The sequence below is a fragment of the Mytilus galloprovincialis genome, chromosome 1 (assembly GCF_965363235.1).
Source record: "Mytilus galloprovincialis chromosome 1, xbMytGall1.hap1.1, whole genome shotgun sequence".
NCBI lineage: Eukaryota > Metazoa > Mollusca > Bivalvia > Mytilida > Mytilidae > Mytilus > Mytilus galloprovincialis.
Genome location: NC_134838.1, coordinates 66,661,139 through 66,672,337, shown reverse-complemented (window position 1 = coordinate 66,672,337; position 11,199 = coordinate 66,661,139). Strand labels below are relative to the sequence as shown.

The 11,199-nt window shown below is 32.8% G+C and overlaps 1 long non-coding RNA gene across 1 annotated transcript; it reads right to left on the bottom strand.

Moving 5' to 3' along the window:
• Positions 1-6,183: 6,183 nt before the first annotated feature.
• On the bottom strand, positions 6,184-11,199 carry LOC143082156 (uncharacterized). Its single transcript, XR_012980303.1, has 3 exons — positions 11,111-11,199; positions 7,468-9,611; positions 6,184-6,712 (listed from the first exon to the last, which is right to left on the bottom strand). It is a non-coding gene; the product is annotated as an uncharacterized LOC143082156 (long non-coding RNA).

Here is an 11,199-nt window from a genome sequence, read left to right as displayed (position 1 = left end):
GAAAAAAAACTCGTCAATTAGGCGCGCCTTTGTGACGTCTTTACCAGATAGAAGAGGTCGCCTGAATCCCTGCACTATTAACGACCATCAAGCGTCTTAGCGATCGTCATTGTGCAGGATAAACTAAAAATATTTTTTTGTTTTGTAAGTACTTATACCCTAATAAAAACAGTGCTGATTGTCAATTATGAGAATTTAGTTTGCCGAATAAATCGTGCAGTATAGTATTATAATTTTCCATCCACTCGCTCTACATTGGAACGGAAGTGACGATGCACCTAATCGCACGAATGATGTTCACTAAAACCAGAGTGTATGACGGAAATGCATCGAACTCGAAAGTTGTCTATACACCGAGGGTTAGCATCAAACGAATGACCAGTCGTTGGGAGGTCTGTCTATGAGTAGTTTTGGCATGTCAAGGTTGTAATATACAACAAGACAATACTTAAAAGTTTAAATATGCATTTTTTTGTTAATATTTACATAACATGATCATGCATGTTTCATTATAGTACGTTAGTTTGATTGGATAACAGCAAGCTTGGGTCATTCTGAAATCAACCTTCATTTCCAAAATGACACGAGCTTCCGCAATAAAGTCCACGGGTAAATAAAATAGAAACTTGATAGAAATCGTGTTTTTATGACCCTATCTAAAAAAAAATGTGATTATAAATATTGAATTGCTTTTTAGTAGTTTGAAAATAAATTACCCGACTTGCAATGTATTGAAAATAAATAACTCAGCAGGTCTAATCGAAAGTATGAGATGGCACCAGATTCTACATAAATTCATCTTTTCCCCAAAAAGAAATCGGGAAACACTTCCTAATTTTTTTAATAATTAAAGTATAGAAATTATTTAAATATACTTGAACTGTCTGAAAATTGGTTTCATTTAACTTGAGGTATATTGTCTCAGGAAACCTCACCTCACTTTTATTTTTAACAGGGCCATAACTACATTGAGGCAAATGCCTAATGTAGGAAAAGACCAAACGCTTGTCTCCATATCAATTTGTGTTCACAGCGAGTGCCGGCAAATGTAGGAAAAGAGCAAACGCTCGAAACTAGAAACTTTTAAAGTTAAAATTATTAAAACAAAACTTGCTTTTTCAAATTAAGAAAAAGTCTTGGAAACACCTATTAAAAGAGCATGATTTTGCATCATTTGTTCAATAGCTTCTTGGGCCTTCAGTGGCTCTTAAACCCTTCAAAATATTTTTGCCTCGCTCCGCTCGTCGAAATATGTTTGCCAATACCTTTAAAGAAGCTAGTTACAACCAAACTTTAATAGTAAATAGGTATGCAATACATGTACATGCAGTTTGGAATATAAAAGATAAATTTCTGCAGAGGATGATGATTAATTCTGATTAAATGGTACACAATGACTTGACTATACATGTATTATTTATAATAAACAAATCATTTAAAAAAAGTTATGTTTTCGAATATCATAAATATAGTTTGAAAATGAATAATCAGATCCTTGCTTTAATGAAAATGATAAATCTTGCTTCAATAGTGCAGAAAATGTAAAATCTGTCCTCTTAGTTTACAAAAATAAATAACCGATCAAAAGCAAATTATTTTAAAAAAGGAATACATTTTGCATGCAAACTGCAATGGTTGGATATAGATTTTAATGATTTGTGTTATCACTACAGCTTTCAAGTTCAATTCAAATCGTCAAGCTATGTCATGTATGTGCGAGTCAAATTATTGTTGATTACATAAAATAAAATGCATAATGATGACGTAGGATTAGAGTGAAAAGGGGAGATTTCTTAAAGTGGCAATTGACCAAAAGACTAGTGTAGTAGTTTAGAAGTAAGTTAATGTCCTCTGTGGTAGCCATTTTATAATTTCAATAATAAAAAAAAATCCACAAAAATGTGCTCGGGGGGAAATTTTATCCCCTCAGTCTTGTAAGTGTTTGGAGCGGGTACGTTTTCTCGACTCCCATTCCCCTGTATGTATATTCCCCTCCACAAGTGCAACAAAATATGTCCCCCCGCCCCTCATTTTGAAAGTGAGACAGTTTCCCCCTACCCCGACTATTACACCCCTCCGCTAATGCGAAAATGCATTTTTTACTCACGAGCGTTTTCGCATGGGCTGTCAACAAATTACTGATTGTTCCTATGCAACTTTTTTTCACCGATATTTTTATTAGCAAAGTGAATACTAAATTTGTATGCTTTTAAAATCACCATGTACTGCTTTTTGTTATGGATAATACCCCATATTCTTTGTGGTTTATTAATGTAGCGTTAATATTGATTATATCAATACATTTCCTTATTATTCTTATTCGTTCAAATGTATCATACCACGTTGTTATGCATGGTGCAATTTGCTGACACTATTCGACACTATTTAAAATTCGGAAATCACTGTATAAAGAGAGATAACCAATTTTCACTTGTCTGCAACAGTAAAAACTCCGTTGAACTCATATATTTATATTTTGATAACCTTTTCAGCAATTAGTGAAAATTATGAAGTGACCTCAATCATTTCAAAAATGATAAAGATTTGTAAGATGCGTACTTAGTTCCGTTTCCTCCAACAAAAACCAAATAACTAGATTTAATGTTTTTATCAAGCAATGAATTGAAACTGTAGACATATTTTCAGCATATTCTATTAGAAAATATGAGCTGGTTACAAAGAATCAATAAATAAACAACAAAACTAAAAAAAAAATTTATTAAAAAAAAAAAAAAAATACCATGTTTTTTTTTCGTGCGATTCGCCAACAAACATTCGGAGAAAAAAACAAACTTCACTTTACAAAAGTAGTAGTAATGTTTTTTGATAAAAACGAGATTATATTTTACATAATTCTACAATGAATTCGAAATGATTCAATGTACTAAGGAATTAATAAATCTTACAAATAAAAACTACAACTAGTAAAAACGAAAACGAAAAAAAAAAAAAAACCAATACAATGACATATGAAAAACAATATATATTTTGATTATGTCCCTTTATTGACCATGAGAATATTTTTTGTGTTTTGAGCTTCCTTTTTTGTTTAAGAATAGGAAATGAATAAATAGTCGATAAGTTTAGGTTAATATACATTGCCTTCCTTTTCTAAAATCAAAGAATACATAGTAAATATTATGGAATTTGAAATGTACAATGACATATTTTACTTTGTATCCATATACGATACGTTTTGGTTGATATTTAAACCAAATAGTCATTACATATTGTGTCCACAAAGACAAAACTATTATCTTACGATAAAAACAAACATGATTATATATCAAAACACTATTTCACTATCGGTAGTTTCCGGTGCAAGTGGGTGTAAGGCCTCGTCACCATCAACCTTACCTTGTATGTACTATGGGTGAACTATAATCCTTCACATACGCTAACATCGGAAATATCCGCATAGTGAAATGAAAATATTTTTCATAACAGTGATGAGTATATGTATAAATGCAGTGAATGCTTATTTTGTATAATATTTAGAAAAAAAAACTGATAAAAAACTTGTTTCTAAACTGTTTTTGTTTTGTCTTCCTGTCGGTCCAATGACTCAAGTTCCTTACAAATGTACTGGTGTACATGTTATGCGAATGTTGTGCTATAAAACCACTGTCCCAGGTAAGGGGAGGTAGAGCGATCATAAAAATGTTAAACTCGTCCCATTTCAAAGTCATGTGAGAGCCTGTTATTGAGAGGTTGTTGGTTGGTAGCTGTCTGTCTTATTTGTTTTTCGTTTATAGATTTAGAATATATTATTCTTAATTTGTTCAAAGTTTGACAGGCCAAGCTTTCCTATAGCTTACTACATGGAAAGGATTTCAATCATTTTAAACTCCGTACAGTGACATATAACTGCTTATCCACGTCCTTTGATCTTTGGTGGATAGTTGTCATATTGGTCATCACACTACTTCGCATTATTGTAACCTCAAACCAGATGCTCCGCAGGGCGCAGCTTTATACGACCGCAGAGGTTGAACCCTGAACGGTTGGGACAAGTATGGACACAACATACAAGCTGGATTCAGCTCTAAATTTGGATTGTGATTAAATAGTTGACACAGCATAGGTTCCTGACACAGAATGAATGTGGTCCAATGAACTTAAAATTTATTTTGCCTTTGAGCAATTCACTATGCTGTTGAATATTAATCCTCTCAAAAAAATGTTCGAAGAAATTTTCTTTTTATTTATGAAATCTGAAATGAGTCAAATTGACCACCCCCCCCCCCCAATTTTTTTTCACATCCCCCTTTCTCTTATTCCAAAACTGATCTCAATTCAAATTTCTAATGGAGTTTGCAACAATAACTATTCATTTAAATACATCATAAAATATCAAAATGTAAAAAAGTGCTTGTTATCACTGAATCAGTGAATGGTAAAGATTGTTTTAATTTATCAGTTGGTAGTAAAAGTGAATTTACATTGTATATTGATTCAATTGAGACAATTAATAATTGTATAAAACAATGATTTAAGTTGATTCAACTACTATTCTGGACAAAGAAAGATAACTCCAATTTTTGGAAATTTCCTGCTTATTGCGCAATATTGTGCAATTAGATATTTCTTGCTATTGCGCAATACTGTGCAATTGAATATACTTGCTATTGCACAATACTGTGCAATTGAAGATTTTTTGCTATTGTGCAATACTGTGCAATTGAAAATTTCTTGCTATTACACAATACTGTGCAATTAAAGATTTCTTGCTATTACTGAATACTGTGCAATTAAAATTTCTTGCTATTGCACAATACTTGATATAATAATTTTGGATCCTGATTAGGACCAACTTTAGAACTGGGCTCATAAACAAAAATCTAAGTACATGTTTAGATTCAGCATATCAAAGAACCCCAAGAATTCATTTTTTGTTAAAATCAAACTTAGTTTAATTTTGGACCCTTTGGACTTTAATTTAGACCAATTTGAAAACAGGACCAAAACTAGAGAATCTACATACACAGTTAGATTTCGCATATAACAGAACCCCAATTAATCAATTTTTGATGAAATCAAACAAAGTTTAATTGGACCCCGATTTGAACCAACTTGAAAACTTGGCCAATAATCAAAAATATAAGTACATTTTGAGATTCAGCATATCAAAGAACCCCAAGGATTCAATTTTTGTTAAAATCAAACTAAGTTTAATTTTGGACCCTTTGGACCTTAATGTAAACCAATTTGAAAACGGGACCAAAATTTAGGAATCTTCATACACAGTTAGATTCAGCATATCAAAGAACCCAAATGATTCAATTTTTGATGAAATCAAACAAAGTTTAATTTGGACCCTTTGGGCCCCTTATTCTTAAACTGTTGGGCCCAAAACTCCCAAAATCAATCCCAACCTTCCTTTAATGGTCATAAACCTTATGTTTAAATTTTATAGATTTCTATTTAATTATACTAAAGTTATGGTGCGAAAACCAAGAAAAATGCTTATTTGGGCCCCTTTTTGGCCCCTTATTCCTAAACTGTTGGGACTTCAACTCCCAAAATCAATCCCAACCTTCCTTTTGTGGTCATAAACCTTGTGTTTAAATTTTATTGGTTTCTATTAACTTATACTAAAGTTATGGTGCGAAAACCAAGAATAATGCTGATTTTGGCCCTTTTTTGGCCCCTAATTCCTAAACTGTTGGAACCAAAACTCCCAAAATCAATCTCAACCTTCCTTTTGTGGTCATAAACCTTGTGTCAAAATATTATAGATTTCTATTTACTAAAACTAAAGTTATAGTGCGAAAACCAAGAAAATGCTTATTTGTGCCCATTTTGGTCCCTAATTCCTAAAATTTTGGGACCAAAACTTCCAAAATCAATCCCAACCTTCCTTTTGTGGTCATTAACCTTGTGTTAAAATTTCATAGATTTCTATTCACTTTTACTAAAGATAGAGTGCGAAAACTAAAAGTATTCGGACGACGACGTCAACGTCGAATTTTGCTGAGGAATGAGCTACACGAACCCCACCAAATACTACGATTGTTCTCATGTGCTCTTGAAGAGTGAGCAGATCCTGCTCCATATGTGACACCCGTCATGTTGCTCATGTAAGAATACAACCGGTGATGAGTCTAATTCGGTAGGTCGCATTCGGGGAAAAGGGGGCGGGATTGTAGTTATGACAATTGTCTTTATGTTTCTTTCTAAATATTTCTGTAACTATTTCTTTATTTCTTGATTTGGAACATTACATGACATGAATACAGCTTATGATTTGCAAACACATTGGTATACTTCTTTTATTGCGTAAACAATGTGTGCACACAAATTAGCTGACAAATTATTTATAAACATAATTATGTTCAACATTTGCTTTTTACAATTGCTTAGATCTGAGAAAAACAATTAATTAAAGTATAACCTAATGATCATTCAGGCAGAAGGGCTCTTTTCAGTTTCATAATTTCAAAAATATAGTCATCATCATTAGTAAAATCAGCGTATGTTATATGTTTTAGTTTATCAGGAATATCACACTCCTCCAGATAAAGTGGAATGATGCAATCTTTTCTAGATTCCATTGACTCAAGTAATGCTTGATTCGTTTCAAACTGACACCAATAGCTGCTAACAAAATTATTGGTTATAACCAATAAGATCTTTGAACTTTTCCTAAAAGAGTTTTCAATATTTTCGAAAATGAATTTACCAGGTTCAAAATCTCGATCTGCTATACATCCTAAAAGAAAAAAATATATATGTATTTTCATCTTATAGTGGGAGAATCAGAGTAATTATGAATATAGTCCAACATGCAATAAACAATTACATTTTCATAAGTGTGACTTGTAAGCGCTTGTTATAGCTATCGTATATTATAGAACCTAGAATTTGTATTAAACCATGTTTTATTCTTTGTCTCAAATTTTAACCCATCCTTTTCAGAAAACGCCTGTACCATGTCAGAAATATGGCAGTTGTTTCAACCTGTTAGTTTGATTCATAACGTTTGGTTTTGTTGGTTTTCATGTACATTTTACTTCCTTCTTTTTGAATTTGCCTTGGAGTTCGGTATTTTTTTTAATTCTTTTTTTATTTTCTATAAAAGAGTCGACTGTGGACCCTTAGCTCATTGGTCATTATTTCTAACAGACCTTTCATACATTATCTGCTCATAAACTATTAAGGACTTAAGGTTTTAAATCCCTCTAGTTCATTTTATCTTATGTGGGTTTTGGTCCTATTCCCTGTATGGCCGTTTTCAGCAAACATATACTTACGTATTCAAGTCTTTTGTTTAAATTATTGGATTATAAAGCGCTTCTGCTGCAGATCAATTTCAAATAACAATGGGAATGCATCCCGTTTATAAAGTGTTTTGTTAACAACAATTAATCAACATGCTCAAGTGAAAGGATTATGACCCCATATCTATTGAACTAATTTCTTTCTACACATTTTATGTTAACTGTACCTCTTTTGAACATGTCTTACCCCGAAGAACCACATCGTCATCTGTGAATGCAGATTCTAAATCAGCTACAAGACGACTCAAGACCCAGTCAGCATCTTTATGACTATGAGATACGAAAAAATCGTAGACAAATCCTTCTGTTGAATTATTGTTTTCTGGTCCAATAGGTACTGAATTCGATTGAGTCCTTTCTTTCAACTGTGGCTCAATGTCATCCATGAGTTTCAATTCTGGTACTGCTCTAATGTATGCATGGAATATTTGTGAATTCCTTACGTCATTCGTCAACAGAGTTTGGATGCACTCTGTGACCAACTTTACCCTGGGGCCGTCTAATATGTATGGTACCCTGAAAATGTCAGCAATTACTCTCATAAAAGCCTTTTTCTCTCGTTTGAAAAGAAATGTATAAACATCTTCGATCTTTCCATATTTTTCTTTCCCTTTCATCATTGTAAACACGAACTCTTTCAAGAGATAAACTACATTGGGTTTTTCATCCACCTCGTTTATATATCTTTTTATCATATACTGACATGCAAGCTGTAGCGCCATATTCGATTGTGTATTAGATAAAGACACAGCACGCTTCATCCAGTCAACGGCAGACCTTATCTCATCTAAGTCAAATAATATAATTCCCATATGATATGCGAGAAAGTAGTCAGTTGGGCCGCCTTGTTGGAGACCAAAGTTTAGGTAATCTAAAGCATCGAGTAAGTAGCTTTTTTCGTTTTCTTTAACATATTTGAATCCGTACTTCCTAATGTCTGGAAATTTTCCTAAGAACTGACAAATTTCGACAAGTTGACATATTGCTTTGGGGGATCCTTTAGAAATGAAGCACTGATAACCATCTTCGACTGCAAGTTTAAAATAAGATTTTGCTCTTGGTTTATCGTTTCCATCATAATAAAACTTTCCAATGTCTTTTCTGACTAACATTCTAGTAGTATAACCAAACCAGTTAAGAGAACTCTCTCTAATGGAATTTGATAATAAACGTTCAGCCTGATAAAGAAAATCTATCTTATCGTTTCCGATTCGATGTTCTGATAAATTCCATAATGCCCTTCCATAACGATTTAGAATTAGCGTGTCATTTTGTATCATTTTATGTGCTCTCTCAAACGGCTCAATTGGGTTATTGATAAAAACTTGAAAAAGTTTATCGCTGGTGAAAGTATATTTTTCCTCAGATGTTTGAACATAATGTTTACGACGAATGAGAATATGTCCAATTAGGGCTAATGACCTTGCTTGATATACAACAAGACTTTGGTCAGTTGTACATTTATTTGTAATTATTTTCCAAAATATATCAATTGCCTTTAAAGTGACATCTTTTATTTCTTCCGATCTATCTTTCCCATCTTCGCGACTTAAACTTTCAATGGAGTCGTATTTTCTATTGAGTGCTACGCCTTTGTAAAACGACCAAATGATATTCTCATTAATCAAATCAAATATATTTTTTGCTTCCTCAAATTTCTCTAGGGCTGTAATTTTTCTAGCGAGCATTTCATTTTGGCCTTTACATTCGATTGCCAACTGCAAATTGCTCAGTGCCTGTTTATTGTGATAAACACACCGTTGTAGATAATCTTTCCTTCGGCCTGTTCCCTTTTTATGCTCAGACAATAACATTCTATAGCTTTCGGAAAGTCTGTTTTTGGAAATGTGTTCAATGTTTGCAGATTCTTCATACAGGATTGCATATCCTTGTTCCATTACACATATTGATTTTGTTCGAACATCATTAATAGTGTGACCTTGCAAAACTTTTTCCAGTCTTGTCTTATACTGATCGGCTTCTGAAGTACGGTGTTGAGTACGACTAAGATATTCTATATCAGCTAATGCATTCAAGTTTCTAGGATCGCGACTCAGTATATTTTCAAGGCATTTTCTTGATTCGATCTTTCCACGAGATGACTTGCTTTTCAAGATGGCGATCATATTTTCCAGAACATTATGAACTATTATGTTTTCGTATGTTATACGTTTCTGTAATCCTTCTACGGCATCAGCAGTTAACTTTATATCATTTTCAAATGTAATATTCAGGTTCAGTTTCCACAGACCTGGTAGAACGGCAACATGGTCCGACATCTTCACTTTGTCATGTTGTAAAATATTAAGTATTTAATAATCTGTGTTTTATCTGCAAAAAATATCAGTAACTGTGACAGTGAATGAAATATGAATATGTAGATATACTATGCTTCCGGTTATCAAAACAATGCTTGTCCCGGCATAGACTATTGTTTAAATTACAGGGTTTTTTTGCGTGATTTCTAATGCAACAGTTATCTATAAAAGACAAAATAACAATGATGGCACGTATTATTTTACCTGCTTCTGTTATAAATCATCAAAACAATATAATGCATACAATTACGTTACAGAAAACTCATATTTGAAGGGGTTTCTTGTCATACAATACGGTCGGCACTACAATACACCGAGGGATAGCATCAAACAAATTACCAGTCGTAGGAAGGTCTGTCTATGAGTAATTTTGGCATGTCAAGGCTGTAATATACAACACGACAATACTTAAAGTTTAAATATGCATTTTTTATTAATATTTACATAACATGATCATGCATGTTTCATTATAATACGTTATTTTGATTGGATAACAGCAAGCTTGTGCCATTCTGAAATCAACCTTCATTTCCAAAATGACACGATCTTCCGCAATAAAGTCCACGGGTAAATAAAATAGAAACTTGATAGAAATCGTGTTTTTATGATCCTATCTAAAAAAAATGTGATAAAAAATATTGAATGGCTTTTTAGTAATTTGATAGGGTTGTAAAAGAGTTGACCGTGTGTACCATAATTAATATACAATTTATAGGAAGGTATTTTTTTACTCTTGTTTCGTTACCTTTTTAACGCGGAAATCAGATTTAAAAAACAGACAATGAGTGTGATTCCTTTTGTATTACACGACCATGACGACTGACTATATAAATCGACAAAAAAAGGGGTGGTTGGGTTTTGGCAATTTCTGAGTAAACTGAGTGGAAGGATGCGCCTCTGGTATGGGTCACTATACTTCGAGCTTATCATTACAATATGATAGGGGACAGCAATTTTGATTATATATAAAACGGTTGTTGATTATATTTTACTATTCGAAACTTCTAAATAAACTGATAAGAAGATTTCTTAAAGATCGTAAATGTCATTCTTTGCAAAACAGTGTTTACTAAGGGAGCTACCATTTGATTTTTATGGGGGTTGGGGGGGGGGGCTATCTTTTTTTAGCTGTAATCTGTGTCCTGCCTTTTTAGTTTTCACTCTTTTTTTCAAATTTCTTCCTAGCCACCCCCCCCCTTAAAAATCAAATGGTAGCTCCCTGATTGCTATATCATTTGAAGAGTTGTCTAATTTGGAATCATACCTCATCGTCTTATTTTTATCATAAATAAGTATATATGCAGAGGACATATTATTACAACAAAAGAAAAAGGCGTGTACCTTAATGTATCAGCTTATTTCTTCCAAAAAGATTCAAGTGCCCTCTTATTCCTCCCCTTGGAGAGGGTACATAGAAGAATAAACATATTCCGTACGTATCGTATGTATGAATTGTTTACATGGAACTGTTATTCTGTAAATTAATAGTTTAAAATGTGCATGTACTCTTACCTTTACGCTTACAATTTTCATATCCACATTTAAACTATGATTACTACAAATGCGTAATGCATGTAGATAAATCAATAAAGAGATCGATT